The sequence below is a fragment of the Ursus americanus genome, chromosome 21 (genome assembly GCF_024610735.1).
Source record: "Ursus americanus isolate L20-20 chromosome 21, mUrsAme1.1.p, whole genome shotgun sequence".
NCBI classification, from domain to species: Eukaryota; Metazoa; Chordata; class Mammalia; order Carnivora; family Ursidae; genus Ursus; species Ursus americanus.
Window position 1 is genome coordinate 49511507 of NC_142147.1, and position 16479 is coordinate 49527985.

The 16479-nt window shown below is 56.6% G+C and overlaps 1 protein-coding gene across 2 annotated transcripts in view; it reads left to right on the forward strand.

Moving 5' to 3' along the window:
• Positions 1–2413: 2413 nt before the first annotated feature.
• The window catches only part of BICRA (BRD4 interacting chromatin remodeling complex associated protein), a 75006-nt gene continuing 60940 nt past the window's right edge, over positions 2414–16479 (forward strand). For both annotated transcript variants that reach the window (XM_045772083.2, XM_087870947.1), the window contains exon 1: positions 2414–2598. The gene's annotated coding sequence lies outside the window, so the exon portion shown is untranslated. The remainder of the gene's footprint in view (positions 2599–16479) is intronic.

Below are 16479 nucleotides of genomic sequence, written 5' to 3' on the forward strand. Positions count from 1 at the left end.
TGGTATTCTCAAACGGAAGAAGGGTGCCATCCCCAAGACAGCAGGTCACTTTTCCTTTGGGCCCATGATGATCCCTCCACTGGCCTTGGACATTTGATCGCCCAGGGCTTGGCCAGCCATGGCTAGGTTTGGGGTTGACTTTTTATTGGCTTCCTTCACACCAGGCCAGGCCCATTCCAAGTTGCATGGCCTCAAGACCATTCTTCCTAAGAGGTCAGGTGTGTCTGTGGGAGGGTGGGTATTCTCTCTTTGTTCCAAAGACCTTTCTTGAGCACGAAGTACCAGGCAGTGTTCTTGGGGTGGGGGATACCAGGGCACCCCTCCTATGGAATGCAGTGGGGAAGCTGAAGCTAGGTCTTTTTTGCTTACTTGCACATTGTCTGTGTTCCCTAATACACTGTGAGTTGTGTGTGCGGGTGAGGTGGGGGTGTGAGCGAGCGTGCTCTTGGTGGCTACTATAACCCTGGTACACACTAGATACTCAGTACTTCCCGCAGGAATGAATACATGTGGACAGTCACCCCTCCTAAGGCCTCAAATCTATTAACTTTTAACCAGTCTTCACGTGCTGAGCACCCCCAGGGCTGGCAGCTTTGACAGATCCAAGTGCCACCCGGGTCAAATCAGGTCCTACTTCCTGGTTGAGTGACTTTGGGCAAAAATACTTCCCCTCTCAAAGCCAGTTTACTTCTCTACGCTGTAAGATGGGACTCAAGGTTTCTAGATGGGGGTTGCTAGAGGTCTCTTCCTGGTGGGTGGTACTGAGGTCTCAAAACATTGTGCTTGTCGCTAGTTAGTGAATACACAGGGAGTAACTCACTCAGCTGCGTTGATAGCAAACAGAACAGCAAGCTACATAAAAAGAAAGTCTAAGTGTGTATACTGCCGTTCTCCGAAGGGTTCCATACCTCCAGGAGCTGTGGATAACCACTACCTAAGTTATGGATTCACCACTGTCTTATGTTTGGGGCAACCCATGTGTTCACTTCTGCAGTTGATCAAGTTTACTTTTTATATAATCATCAATAACGGTCAGCACTTATCTGGCACTTCCTGTCGGGTGCAGATCTCCTAATGACCTTGTGAAGTGAGGCCTATGATTGAGAAGAGGAAATGGAGGCACAGAGAGGTGAAGTGATTTGCCCAAGGTCACACAGCAAGGACGCGGCAAAAGCAAGGATGTGAATCAGGGGCTCACCGGTTTGAGTCAGGGCCCTTAACCTCTGTGATGTTTAAAAAATATGAAGAGTACCACCAAGATACTAGGATAAAAAAGCTTAAAACACAGGTCTCCATCACTAATTCATTCAACACACATTTATTAAGCGGCTTCTGTAAAAAGCAGAGCTTTTTAGCGCACTGGGGAGACAGAAGGTAATAAAAGACCCGAATAGAGATCTCCCCGGCCTGCGCACCCCTTAAGGGCAGGCCGGTCCGGGCCATCTGGGTCCCCGCTGGGCCCCCAGCACCGCACAGGACACGCTGTAGGCGCCCACCAAGCCTTCCCTTAATGAACGCGGGAATCTAAGCGTCCCGCCCGCAAGGCGTTCACGGGCTGGTGGGGCGGAAACGGACCCAACACCGCCGAGACGTCCTGGGGCTTCTGGGAATCCCATCAGCGCCGGCCGAGAGGCCTCGAGGAGGCTCTGAGGTTGGATCCCGCGTTCCTGACGCCCTCCCCCCCGGCCGTCGCAGGTCGGCAAAGACCGACTGAGGTGAGTGATTAAGCCATGCCCGGGGTCCCGGCCGGTAGCCCCCAACCCCCCGGCGCCTTCCACCCTTTTCGCTCCCACTCCCAGCTCCTTCGCGGTTCCACCAGCGAGGCGCCCCCTCTTTATCCTCTACTCCCGCTACCTTTTCGAACCTTCGGCACCCGCCCTGGGCGCGTCCTCCCGCCCGGCGACTGTCCCCCGCGTCGGGCGCGCGCCCAGAGGGCACAGCGCCCCTTCCCCAGCGGGCAGGGCGCCCGGGGTCTGGGAGCGCGAATCCCTTTAGCCTCTCCCCCCCAACCCGGAGCACCGTGCGAGGCAGTCGGTCGACTCCACCAGAGCCTGGGAAGGCGCGACCCCAAACCCCCGAGTCTGGGGCTGGGGAGGGGGTGGCGCTGGCGCGGAAGGCACCCTCCCGGGGCGTCCTCGGCCTCCCATTCGCTCGCGGGCCCGCCGCTCGGCGTCCGGAGCCCGGGCTGGTGTGCGGAGCGCGGGGCGGGGCCTCCCCCAAGCCCGTCCCCCGGCGAGGGCGGAGGGAGGAGGAGGAGGAGGAGGAGGAGGAGGAGGAAGGGGGGGCGGACACAAAACCTGCAAGGGTTTTTTTTTTTTTTTTTTTTGCATTTAATTAAAATTTTTTTTCTTCTTTTTTTTTTTTTTTTTTTTTTTTTTGCAAACCCGAGGGGTCCTCCCCGGAGCGCGCGCGGGGCCGGGGCGCCCGGGCCGCGGCGCGGGGCGGCGGCAGGGCCCTGGCGGAGGCTGCCGGGCGGCCGCCATGCGATCAGGCAGTGCGCTGACCGGCCCGGCCGGTCGGCCCCTTCTGGGTCCTCCCTTTGCAGCCCGTGCGGGGCCGTCTCGGAGACCCCGCGCCGACGGCTGCTCAAACATCAGGGTGAGTTTCTCACAATGTAGCAATTTCTCTTTAAATCTCTTAACTCTCTCTACCTGCGAGTCGGGGCTGTGACAGGGCGCAAAAGCGAGGGGGGAGTGGGGGTTGGCGGCGAGGGTGTGTGTGGGGGGAGCCGGAGCCGGGGCCGAACCCACCCCCCCGACACTCACACACTCAGCCCCCCAACCGGGGCGCAGCGCCCGCTGCCTCTTTTTTTGCTCGGCGCCCACCACCCCCGGCAGCCCCCCCACCCCCCGCGTCTCTCCCACCATCACCGCCGCCCCGATCCTGCGGGGACCCCCCCCCCCGGCTCCCCTGCCCAAACCCGGCGCCCGGTGCCTCCCCTGCCCTCCCGCCGGCTGCCGGGGATACAATGGAGCGGCGGAAAAGCGAGACCTAACGTTCCACGGGGGGAGGGGCGGGGAGACCCCCTCCCCCGGCCCGGGGGCCCCCCCTCCCCTCACCCTGCTCCCCGCCTTTCAGAGAAGAAGAGGGCAATGGGGCAGCGGTTGGTGCTCTCCCTGCCGGAGGTGGCGAGCCTTCATCTCCCCCTCTCGCCCGTCCCCTGCGCCCCCTCCCCAAATCCCTGCCGGGGGTGCCGGGGAGAAACGGGGCCTCCGGCAGGCTGGGGAGGGATGGATGCTGAAGGAGGCCATTGGGTCTCCCCCTCCCCACCGCCCCTAAACAATGAAAGGAGTTGACTTGGTCCCCCACCCCCCAGCGATGAAGGGAGTTGACCCCCTCCCCCGCTAGCTGGCTGGTCCCGGAGGGGGCCGTTACGGGGAGGGGGAGGGGAGGGAGGGGAGCCTTACCCCTGTCACCTCCCGAGATTTGGGGCGGCCCCCCATCTCCACCCCCTCGGCCTGGGAATGGGAGGCACCAGGCCCAGCCCGGGCACCGCGCTCGGGTGGTGACCTTTAGACAAAGGCAACCCTTTCCCTGGGGTGAGCCCGGACGAGCCGGGCCCGCGGCCTCCCCGGGCCCCTGCGGAGGGCGGCCAGGCCCGCGGGCACCCGGAGGGAGGGATGGAGGAGGAGGGAGGAGGGATGGAGCCATCTGGTTTTCCCATCCCTGGCTGCCCCTCGGCTGCTTCCCCGGCTCCTGTCACGGGCGGCCGCGGGGAGACAGGGGACCAGGGGCTGCCCGGGCCTTGGTCCGCGGCCAGCGGAGAACCGGGCGAGGAGCCGCGCCGGGGCTCCTGCTCGGGCTGCGGCTCCGGGCTCCGGGCTCGCGGCTCAGGGCTCGGGGGCCAGCGGTGATTGGAAGGTACGGTGGCTCCTTCCTCTCCGCGCCCCTTTGTTTTGCTTTGTGGTTCTGAGCAGCTGAACTTCCTGGGAGGTGGGGTCAGAGGCCGCCGTGTCAGCTCTCCCCGGGAGGCCGGGGTGACAGGTCCCAGCCCTCTGGTGTTCCCCGACTGTGGCCTGCAGTCCGTGCCCAGCCTCATGTCCGGACAACCAGCCCCTTTTGTCACACGGCCCTCCAATAGAATAATAACCGTTTGGGGAGGTACCGAGTGTTTGCGTTGCCTTCACACCTCCTTTCTGCCGGCGCCTGTGGGGGGAAACAGTTCGCTCGCTCTCTCTGTGCGCTTTCACCTGGGGTGGGTGTCAGGGGCTCAGGCAGCTCTGACCTGTAGGGTGGTGGGAGAACAGGGGAGTTGGACAGTTCAGGAATCATCCCCTTCCCTCCTGCTGATGTCTGGTGGGACTTTCAGGGGCATGTTTACCTACCCCACCCTCCCCCATAGCTCCCCCACTCCTAGAAGCCGGAAATAACAGCCTCTCTCTACCCCGGGAGCATTATGGATTGGCTTCTGCTACACACTGGCCACAGCCCCAGGAGGGAATAGGGACAGTCGTTAACACCCATTTTGCCGACAGGCTAATGGAGGCTCAGAGAGGTTAAGCGACTTGCCCAGGGTCACACAGCGCCAATTTGCAACCATTTCCGGTTTCTGCAACTCGGCTCCAAACTGTGAAGTTCTCCGGGATCCTCTTTGGCACTTTGTCCTGTTGATTTCGGTTGACCTGTGTCTCAAATATAATAACCTGGAGTGGAAGGAGCTATTGTTTTGTCCCCTGTCATCTGTCGTCCCCCCCACCTCCACCCCGTGCTGGTTTTTGGGAAGGGGTAGAGACATCTGGAAGTTGGACTGAGAGCAGAATCATTTCACCCGTAGCAGGAGTAGAGCATTTGCCCCGGGAAGAGCCGAGCTTGGAAATGTGTGCGTGGGGATGGGGTGCCGCAGGCCTGGCTGGGTGCGGACTGGGGGGCACCTGGGAGCTGGCCCCACCGTCGTCCTTCTCCTCCACCCGAGCTGGGACTTGGCCCGGCTTTCTGCTACTTAGCCCCGCCAGCGGGGAAGCCGAGCTGTTGTTGGGGACCTTTGTGGTCCCTCTGCCCTGCCACCCTCCATGGCGCCCTGGCAGAGAACCTTCTTGCCCATCCTCCCTGTGGCTGGCGTCAGACCCCCTGCCCCACTCTGTAGCCTTAGGCAGGCCACTTGAGTCCCTAGTCCTCAGTTTCTTCATCTGCAGGTGACGATAATTATAGTTCCCTTAACTGACCTTGAGGTGGGTGAAAGTATTATCTAAACGTGTTATTTTTGTCATTTAGCAGACGGATATGGTGAGCTTGTGGGGGTGGGGAGGAATGTTAGGTGCTGGGCATTTAAGGACCAGTAGCAAAAGGCCTGGAGGAGGTCCCTGTGGCCGGTGGGTGAGGGCCAACGGTAAATTGGTGACATTCCCCTGCCAGCTCTCTGAACTGGGACCCTTCCCCTTCTGCACAACTGGTGCTGAGTAAACATGGCAGGGGTTGCTGAGGGAGAGGGGCTGGGGAGGGCCCAGCTCGCCCAGTGAAGAGGGTGACACGGGTAATCTCGCCATTTTACAGATGAGAAAACTGAGCCCAGGGAAAGCCCGTTCCTTGGCTGGGAGGGCACTCCAGCCCAGACTGCAGGGGGTGGGAGAGAGTGGGAGAGGGGTTCCACATTTGTCAGCGTTTTGAGAGAGCTCTTGTCCCTTATCTGCTGTCCTGTCCTTGATGTGTAAATATCTTCCTTCCTGAGATGATAGGCATAAGTCATAATAATTCCTTTGGGGCAGGAGGAGAGGGGCTGTAGGGAACATACAGGTCCCTCAAGCCTGAGTGTTTCCTGAAAATAGGAACTGATTTTTTTTTTGAGTGGAGAAGCATGAGTAAGGCCCTAGAGGGACAGGCCTGGGCTCCACCCCCCTCCCTGCTGACTTCCTTCCCAGAGGCCTCTGGGGCCTTCCCCAGCCTTCCCTCGGGATCGTGGGGTCTTCCCCTCCCACCCCCAAGAGCTGTGGAAGGGGTCAGCGCCAAGCACTGAGGCCTGGTAGGAGGGTCCTAGGGTGGGGGTGGGGGGGGGTTCCCCAGGTTCCTGGGGGCTGCCTTTTAGCCGCAGGCCTAGCCACCAGTGGAGTTCCCGCCAGGACTCCCAGCTCTCCCCTGTGGCTGTCTTGACTCCTGGTCTCAAGAATGCAGAGGGCTGCTGGGGGGGGGGGGGGAGTTAATTGGAAACAGGAAAACATGGCATTCCTTTCCAGCGGGCTTGGGCTTGGAAAGCAGTGAGGGGCTGCCTTTTTCCCTGTCCTGCCCGCTGGGGAGAGGGGTAGGGGGCATAGTTCTCTTGCTCTGGTCTCTTTTGGGTCTTCCCCTGCCAGGCACCTTCTCAATGGAAACAGGTTACCTGAGCTAATATCCATGACGTAAACTGCTCCCCCCCATCAGAATGATTTGGTCCCTACTAATCCCCTCGTCCTATCTGAGTTTTGTCCCCCCTGTTGGCACATGAAGGGGCTGCCGGAGTTGGCTCCCCAGAGTGGGATGCTTCACCCCCAGAGACACATGGGAAATGTTTGCTTGAATTGTCCCCAAGGATTCCCTCCTCGTTCCTTCTGAATCTTGCCCTGCCTGGAGTATCAGGCGTTAGAGTTCTGTCCCCATCGACTGAAGCCTTTGTGTCTCGGTGACATGCACTGATCCCCCAACGGAGAGAGTTTTCTAAGACATTTCTCGTTTGGTGACAATTAGTTTTGTGTCAGTTTGTGTATTCACGGTGGCGTGGGATCTGTTGGCAGGAGAGGCAGGAAAGAGTGCTTTTGTTCCTTTAATTGTCCCCAGTTAAGCTTCCTGAGGGCCTACTGGGTGCCAGGGACCCAGTCCAGGAGGAGGCTGGAGGCAAGTATTGTCTCCAGGGCTGGGTTCGCTGCTGTGGGATTTGAGCAATTCTGTCTGGGTGGTCTGGGAAGGCTCCAAGGAGGAAGCCACTTCTTTCTGTCTTTTTTTCCCCCCTCTAAGTGGTACATGCATATGAGACAATTTCAAAATACCAAACATAGTAAGTCTTTCTCTGCTCTCTCCCCCTCCACCCTCCAGCATCCCAGCCCCTCAGCCCCCCTCCCCCGAGGCAGCTCCCCAGTCCTGTTGTTCTGTGCACACACATTTATAACCGTGTGTATATCTTTAAGAATATTCCTTCAGGACGCCTGGGTGGCTCAGTCAGTTAAACATCTGCCTTCAGCTCAGGTCATGATCCCAGGGTCGTGGCATCGAGCCCCGAGTCGGGTGGGGCTCCCTCTTGCCCCTCTCTCTGCTCATGCTCTCTCTCTCTCAAATAAATAAAATCTTTTTTTCAAAAAAGAATATTTCTTTCCCATGCTCTCCCCTTTGCCCTGCACGTTGCTTTTTTTCACTCACTGTAGAGGGAGGAGCTCCTCCGTCTTTTTCTTGGCTGCGTGGTATTCTGTGGTGTGGATGAATCCCCATGGACTTAACATGGGTGCAGAAGCGTTTCCCAACGCACAGGGCTGGAAGACACACATCCCCATGTCTTACTGGGAATGGGGTATGCCTGTGGGATATTCTTCCGGAAGTGGGATCCCTGGATCAAGGGTCTGTGATTTGTCATAGCACCTGCTCTCAGAAGAAGTCATTCCTCTCCTGCTCTGGTGTCTTGCCCCTTGTGACTTCCTGGCATCTTCCTTTCTGCCCGTGGCCTGCGTGGTGTGCTTGCCGCTTGGTATGGAGGTCAAGGGCACGAACTCTGGAAGCCAGCTCTCTGTGGGTTGGAATCCTGGTTCTACCTCCTGTCGGTCGGACGGCTGCAGGCAAGGAACGTGCTGGTTCTGGACCTCCGTTTTCCCCTCTGCTAAATGGGTTCATCTCAGTGCCAGCTTTTGGAAGGTCGCGAGGATTGCGTAACACTCCTAAAGCGCGTAGGTAGCCTTATCAGTCATTGGCGGTGTTAGCGCTCTTTCTTTGGCGGTTCTTTCTCCCGGGGCTGGGACCCGCCAGATTCTTGGCTGTGAACCCTAATTGGCAGGCAGGGGAGGGAAGGCTTGCTTTCCCACTTAATTATAGTGTGACCCAGGCCAAATGATCTGTCTTCTGGATCTCAGTTTCCTTATCTGTAAAGCGGGCTCCCGATGGCTCCCTTGTAGCGTCTGCTGTGAGGGCTGAATGGGGCGGTGCTCTCCCGAGCTGGGCATGCCTAGGCTTTTGAAACTGGCAACCGATGTTGCCCTTATAGCCACTGTGATGACTGCTCTGCTGTGGGACCCATGCTGACTTCTGCACTCTGAAAGGTCTTCCTTGTCTTCCCCAAAGGCACATGGAGAACAATGTTGGCATAGTAAGCCGCGTGGCCGCAAGGGCACATAGCAGGCTGCTCTGGCATGAGGCGTGGTAGCGTGACCTTGGGAACAGGCAGGGCTTCCCCGCTTCGTGCCTCAGTTTCCCCAACCGAAAGAACGTGGATGACAGGAGACCCGCCTCCAGCATCTCACGGATGTTCAGTGCCGAACACTGTGCTCCTGGTTCATGGCAGGTGCTCAAAAAATGTTAGTGCTGGGGCGCCTGGCTGGCTCAGCTGGTACAACATGTGACTCGATCTCTGGGTCGCAAGTTCAAGTCCCACATGGGCATGGAGCCTGCTTTAAAAAAATGTGATGATGATGATGGTAGTGATTAAAAGAAGTAGTAAAGTCTCCCGTGGGATCCGATACCCAAGTCCGTGCTGCCTTCCCCCTAAACCGTAGGCAATCAATATTGGCATTTTAAAGATTTATTTATTTGAGAGAGACAGAGCGAGGCGGGGGAAGGGGGCAGAGGGAGAGAGAATCTCAAGTAGATTCCCCACTGAGCGCCCCCCCCCCACTCCCTGATGCAGGCCTCGATCCCATGACCCTGAGATCATGACCTGAACCAAAATCAAGAGTCAGCTGCCCAACCAACTGAGCCAGCCAGGCGCCCCTATCATGGAGATTTTGAGAGAATGGCGTAATCAACCCCGCTGTGCCCATCACCAGCTTCAAGAGATTTCTGCTGCTCTTTCTTTTGTCTGTTTCCCCACCCCCTACTCTGCACTTTTTTGGGGGGTTCTCTTCTGCTAGAAACTTTTAAGCAAATTCCAGACCTTGTATCATCTCAATTATATTACTAATCGTATTGCTATTTCTGGGGTCCAGAATCCGTTTGGCCACCTCCAGGATCTGTCCTTTTCTGTGAGGGAGGAGACATGAAGCCCATTTCCCAGGTTGGGGAAACTGAGGTGGCGGGGAGTGGGCTTCGGCCCGGTTGTCTTTTCTCTGCGTTCCCTTCTTTGGGACCTTGCTGAGGTCCCTGTCTTGGGCACCCCGGGCCTCGGACCCTGGGGGCTGTTTCCAGTGACACAGGTTTGCAGTTTACCCCTGGATATGTACAGTGTGGGCCTCGGTTCTGCTGTTCTGTGCAGCAGTTGTCCCCGTAACGGGCGAGTCGGAGAAGTTGGGCCAGTGGCAGGGTGATGGACAGGATGACCCCGGAGGCGAGGGTAACTGGGTCGGCTGCCCCGATTTGTGTGCTCTTGCTGCCCCTTCTAACCTTGTGACTTGGGGCAAGTTGCTTCCCTTCCGTAAACCCAGGCTGGAGAACCAGGAGCACAGGAATAATAAGAGACTCTTCTTCTGAGAGCCTTGACATCTGCTTTGTGAGTCGCGCATGGAAAGGCGTTTTACAAGTGCCTGGCTCAGAGGAAGCGCTCAGCAGCCAGTGGCGGTCATTGTCATTGTCGCTGTCGTTAGTTATTTGGTGTGCACTTGGACTGTGTGTAACCAGATGCTCTTTCTAGGGTTCAGGGGGTCAGAGGAAGGGTCCCTGGAGCCCTGGCCATGCTCAGCCGCCTCTGTACCCTCCTCTTGACCACTCCATCCCTCTGTATTTCCCCCTTTGAAGTGCTTATAGTTGGAGGGGCTGGAGGGGGCTGCTGACTTCTAGGTGACCCCCCACCTTCCCACCCTGGGTCCCCAAGGCCCCATCCTGGCAGCCTTGGAAGCAGAGAGAGAGGAGAATGTCTGCGTCTGCCGGGTCCTCATTCATGACCCCTGGGGTCCTGAGAGGGGGGAGCTTCTAGTGCTTTGCAACCTGGAGGCAAAGGGTGGTCCATCCCCCCAGGACACCTGCAGGCTGTAGCTCCCAGGAGCCCCCTTTCCAGACGATGGGTGCTGCCTCCTGTCCCCTGTGTGGTGCTGGGAGGGCAGATGCCCACAGCTCCTGTTTCACAAAGTGGTTGCGACATTTTGCTGCCCTGGACCCATCTTCGAACACTGAGTGCCCCCCCTCCAGGCTGGGTAAGGGGGGTTCTTAGCTCTTTACCCTCTCCTGCCAAGCTCTTGCCACACTGGCTTGCCTTCTCCCCAGAATGTGCCCAGCGACCTCCCTCCTGTGTTCCCGGGAAGATCGTCCATGTGTATGCATGACTTCCCCCCGTCCTGTCATTGAAAGATAATTTACATGCGCTCAAACACGGAGTCGAAGTGTGTGTCTTGATGAGTCCTGGCAAACGTGGCCACCTGTGTCACCCACACCGCCATCAAGATCCAGAACGTTCCCGTCATGGCCAAGAAGTCCCCTTGTTGGCCTTTCCTGCCAACAGCTGCTCGGGGCACTAGTCCTCCTTGTCAGTCGAGGTGGATGCACGTGGCCTCTTCTCGAATTTTACAGCCTATGCTGTGTGGTCCTTTGAGTTGAGTGTCTCTGGCTCAGCGGCATCATTTTAAGATTTAGCCATGTTGTGGGTATCTGGAAGGCCTTCCTTTTTCTCATGGAGCACGAGTCCATGGGAAGGTTTTTACCTCCTTTCGCTCAGGAGAGAGAGACCCCCTTCCCCAGGAAGTCTCAGCCTCCGAACACCCCTCCCTTGGCTACCCTGCGCAGGCCCCCAGCGCCCTGGTCTGGGGACACTCTCCCAGTTCACTGAGTAACCCCCCATAGCCCCCTTGGAATGTGGTAGGTCTCCTGTGAGCTCTTCTTCAGGCCTGGATTTTTCACTAGACTCTAAACTGCAGTAGGAGAGAAACAGTGGGCTCCCTGTTCTCAGCTCCTGGCATGCAGTTGAGCCCCGATGTTTGTTGACTGACTGAATGAATGGTGGGCATATCACAGGGGTAGAGACAGGGAAGTACAGAGCTCGTGTTTGGAATCCCTATGCTGTTTCTCAAACAGTGACCCACCTGCTTCCAAATCACCAGAGGTTTTTGTCAAAAATGCCCGGCGGAGGGCCCCAGCCCTGAGCACTTTGTTTGCTCAGGAAGCCCACCTCTCAGAGTCGCAGGGCTCAGCCTGCAGGCCCCTCTCCCAAGACAGGGAGCCATGGATCTTCCAGCCACAGCGGACCCTCATTCCATGGACATTGTCTATCCTGTCCTCGCTGCCTCCCCAGTGCCTAGTCTGTGGGAATCAGAGCCTGTGGGGCACATCAGGACTGGGGCCAGCCCTTTGCCGTTTCCCGAGCACGTCCCCCTTCCACAGTCCTGTTGTTTCATTTAGACCTTTCGGAAGCAGGGGGGGCATTAAATCCATTTGTCAACGGGGCACACTGAGCCAACTTCTGAGCTTGCTCTTCGGTGGCCCCCCATGTTGCTACTTGCCCATCAGCTCTGTTCCTTGTCCTGCTACGGTTTGCTTAAAATTCTCCCTGGGGCTAGACCCCCGGCTTGCCACTACCTCCCTGTCACATAGGCAGCAAGAAGCGAAGTGACTTGTCCAAGGTCTGACTCCAAGTACATGCCATCAGTTAATTCAGACCCACACAGTGGGCCTCCTGTGTGCCTGGCCTCAGAGCTCTGCCCTCAGGGACAGGGGAGGGAGGGAAGCCAGAAACACTCCTACCCTCCCTGCAAGGTGAGATCCCTATCTCAAGGATGCCTGCTGAGCTGGGGGGAGGTCAGAAGGAGGCATCAGGCCAGGCTTCCTGGAGGAGGGGGCTTCTGGGGGTAGGCTTTGGGCTCAAGGCCATTCCCAGTGGATGCTGGGATACTTTGCACAAAGGTCATTGGCCTGAGCAACTGGATAGATGCAGGTGTCCCCTGTTGAGATGGGTAGAGGCATTTATAGTTTGGGGAGCACAAACCCCAGGGAGTACAGCCCTAACACCCTCGTGGATGATGGAGGGACGCAGAGGGGAGAGAGGTACAGAATGGATGAGCTCTTGGGGTCACAAGTGAGAGACGGCGACACTGAGTGATTGGTCCCAGGGATGGGGACAGGAGAGAGTGGAGAATGGGCTTGACCACGTAGTGGAGGAACTTCTGTGGCCAAAACAGAGGAAGAGAGGAGGAAGGTCTGGATCGGGCGTCTCAGGAGCAAAGGGAGAGAGCTTCCAGGAAGGTCTTAGCTTAAATGGACTTGAGGGGGGCTTCCTGGGTCTGAGAAGTAGGTAGGGACAGGAGCCAGACTGGAATGTGAGGAGCCACAGGAAGGGGAAGGATGGCGTCATGGATGGATGGACAGAAGGGAGGGAGGAAGGAAGGAAGACAGAAAGACAAGAGCTTTTGGCAGCCAGATCTTTAACAAAAATAAAATCTTACTACCTCTTTGGCTCCCTAGTGCCCTCAGGTAAGTCTGCCCCTCCCCGCTTCTGACAAAACCCTAGTCTGGTGGCCTGAAATTCCCTGACCTTTCACTTTGCCTTCTCGGCACCCCAAGCTTGTTCCTGCCTCCCCACCTTTGCCCTTGCTGTGCCCTCTACCTGCAGTGATCTTCCCCAACTCCTTCCTGTCTCCAGCAGGCCTCTTACATACCCCCTCCTCCAGGAAGCCTTCCTTGACAACTCTGTCCCACTTCCTTCACTTGACTGAGCTTGTTTCCGTGTTAGGATTCATCCCCAGGACCTGACTCAGAATAAGCCTGTAATCAGGGTTTTTTGAACCAGTGAGGTCCAGGTGACCTTTCCGTGGATCATGAGACGAGCACGTTGGATCGGGTTTTTTTAGGTGCTGAGCGGGCTTAGAGCGTCAGGAGAGAAAAGGAAAGGAGCAAAGGAAGATTCTAGAAGAGCAGGAGGGGGTGGTACTGGGTGGGGCTCAGGAGTGAGGTTTTGTCGAAGGTCAGGAGGTGAGGAGCTGAGTGTGAAGGCAGAAGAAAGATGTGGTGCAGTTGGGAAGGAGTTCGAGGGGCCAGCCTCCTTGGGAACAGGAGCCGAGGTGGGGTGCGGGGTGGCCCGCGATATTGCCATCTGGTGGCTGGGGGTGGGCCTTCCTGCTTGGGAGAGTCACCTTTTATTTCTTTGGAGCCGAGGTCTTAGGCATGTGCTTGTTCTCAGTTTGGGAGAAGGAGGTTTAGGTCCTTTTGAGAACCTGCTCGGAGGCCACAGGCCTTTCCCCAGAGAACCACACTCTTGTCTCCATATCCCCGCATTTGGCCAAGGATGTCAGGGGGTTGGGGCTCTCGTTAGGAGCTTTACACAGGTTGTCCCTATAGCAACAATAGTGACCCCCAGCATTGTCCCAGGCAGCCGTCTAGGCCCTTTACAAGTACGGACTCATTGCACAGAAGTCCCCGAGGAGGTGGGTGAGTGAGCAACCCCATTTTACAGATGAGAAAGCTGAGGCCCGGAGCGGTTAAGTGACTTGCCCCATCACACAGCTGCTAACCGGCAGAGTGGGGATTCCCCAGGGTGGCCTGGCCCCCCGCAGCCCAGGTCCTTAGCCATGAACCTCACTGCTTCCTGGTTACAGCCCCCCCCCCCCCCCCCGCAATGAGCAAGCCCACAATCCCGGAAGCTGCCCTTCCCCCCCCTTCCCCACTGCCCTCGACCTTACCCTGCTTTGCCCTGGGATCCAGCTTGGGCCTCAGCTGAGCCATTGGAGGCCCAGGCTCAGCGGGGCACTGTCCCTCCCTCCTCTTTCCCTTTTTACCCTCTGTTGTGTCTTCATTAACATAAGCGAGGAGGCCGCCCAGCTTCCTCCAGACGGCGGATGTGTGTGTGAGCTTGCTTGTGAGCCCATGTGAGTCAGCCAGACCTGCCAGGGGCGGAGGGGCGGGACTCCAGGCAGCGCTGGCCCGGAGCCCTCCGTGGGACGGGGAGCCAGGGCCCCCCAGCTCTCTGAGCCTCAGTTTCCCCATCAGTCCGCGCCAGGGGCCTGACGCCTTTACCGTGGAGGCTCCGGGACATCACCCGTCAACAGAAGCGCCCCATCTATGGCCATCCCCGGTAGGCTTCGTAGGTGTTCGGAAGTGCAGACTATTTCAGAGGGGAGCCCGCACCCGGCTAACGTGAAACGCCCCCAGCCAGGCGGCCGTGCCCCCGAGTGAGTCAGGAAGAAAGAAAAAGGACGGTCGTCAGAGACTTTTGGAGGTTGGAATCGTGGACACGGGGCCGGAGATCTAAAATACCAGCTGGTTAGGACCCTCCGTGGAGTCTCATTGAGCTCACGTGTGGTCAGGTGTCGGTGTCTCGTAAGCGCGTCGCAAGTGCCCCTGGCTATGACGGTGTCTGCCCTGGGCTTGTTACTGTCCCCAGGCAGCCTTTAGTCTGGACCGACTGCTGCAGTGAACTTGGGCTGTGCCGGAGATCGACCGTTTCTCCGACCCGAATTGCTTGCTGACAAGCCCCCGGGTGAGATCACTGCTCCCCGCCCACTCCCCCCCCCCCCAGGGAGAGGGGAAGCACACACTTGAGTGGCGCTGTGTCCAGTGGCTATCAGACCGTGTCTGAGTGGCTTCCAGGGCCCTGCAAATGCGATGGACACGTGGGGGCCGCAAGGCTAAAATAGGATTCCTGAACTCTTAGCTTTCGGGGTTCGTGCATTTGAGGGCGGGTGTGTATGAATTATTATACAAGGAAGAAAGGCGTGCAAGTGAGAACACTGTGATCGTCTTTTCACTGCCCCCCACTTTCCTTCCCGCTCCACAAGAGACTCTGTGAGGAATTTGGGGTTCCTTCGAGGAATTTGGGGTTTCTTCAGCCGCTTTTTTCCACGTATACATTTTTTTCTCTTTGATCACACGTACTATGTGGATTCTTCCACACATTTATTGATCTAAATCTTTTTTTCCAATTGAAGTATGGTTGGCGTACGATAGCCTAGGAGTTTCCACATATGTTAGGACACCGTAGTGATTCGACAATTCTGTGGGTTACGGAATGCTATCACAGTAAGTGTAGTTACCACACAGGGTTATTATGGTATCATTCACTATATTCCCTATGCTGTACTGATCGTCCCCGTGACCTGTTTCGTCTGCCCCCTACTCCTCTATGTCTTACTTTTCTTTTTAAGATTTTATTTATTTATTTGACAGAGACAGCCAGCGAGAGAGGGAACACAAGCAGGGGGAGTGGGAGAGGAAGAAGCAGGCTCCCGGCAGAGGAGCCTGATGTGGGGCTCGATCCCAGGACCCTGGGATCACGCCCTGAGCCGAAGGCAGACGCTTAACAACTGAGCCACCCAGGCGCCCCCGTCTTACTTTTTAAATTGAACAAATGTCTTAGAGTTGGTTCCCTGTCTGCAGTCTAGAACCCCATTCTTTTAGCAGCTGAGGAGTCTTCCCCAGATTATTTAACCTCCACTCTGTGGATGCCCTTCATAGTTCAGTTCCAGTTTTTGCTGTAAGCCTATCTATATGTGTCTCTACATTTAAAGTGTGTCTCTTGCAGATAGCGTATGGTTTGACCGTTCATCGGATTAGAATATTGAGACCAACACTGTCCAGTAGAAAGAAAATGTTAGCCACTTACACGTTATTTTATTGTATTTTAATTACTTAATTATTTACTTAGAGAGAGGGCTTGGGGGCGGGGGCAGAGAGAGAGAAAATCCTAAGCAGGCTCCAAGCCCAGAGCAGAGTCTGATGCAGGGCTCGAGCTCATGACCCTGAGATCATGACCTGAGCCAAAATCAAGAGTCAGAGGCTTAACCCACAGAGCCACCCATGTGCCCTTTACATGTTATTTTAAATTTTCTAGTAGGCACAGTAAAAAGAAACAGGGAAAACTGAAGGGAGTGTGTTTTATTTTATATAACTTAATATGTCCCAAATATTATTATACCGACATGTGAACAATGTAGACATCACTGAGCTATTTATAGTCTTTTTATTGCGGTAAAATATATGGAACATACAATTTACCATTTTAAGCATATTTTTTAAAGATTTTATTTGTGAGAGAGAGCGCGCGAGTGAGCATGTGCGCAGGAGTGGGAGGAGGGGCAGAGGCAGAGGGAGAAGCAGGCTCCGCGCTGAGCAGGGAGCCGGATGGGGGCTCGATCCCAGGACCCTGGAATCATGACCCGAGCCGAAGGCAGATGCTTAACCAACCCAGCCACCCAGGCGCCCCCCATCTTAACTATTTTTAAGGGCACAATTAAGCGGCAAGTCTGTTTGCAGGTTGTATAACCATCACCACTATCCATTCCAGAACTTGTTCTCCGTTCCGAACAGAAACCCTCTACCCTCAACATGCCCTCTCCCCCCACCTGCTCGGAGCCTCTGGTCTCCTTCCTGTCCCCATGAATTTGCCTTCCGTCGGCGCCTCACAGAAGTGTGATCATTCGGTATTCATCCTTCTGCGTCTGGCTTCTTTCACTCAACGTCATG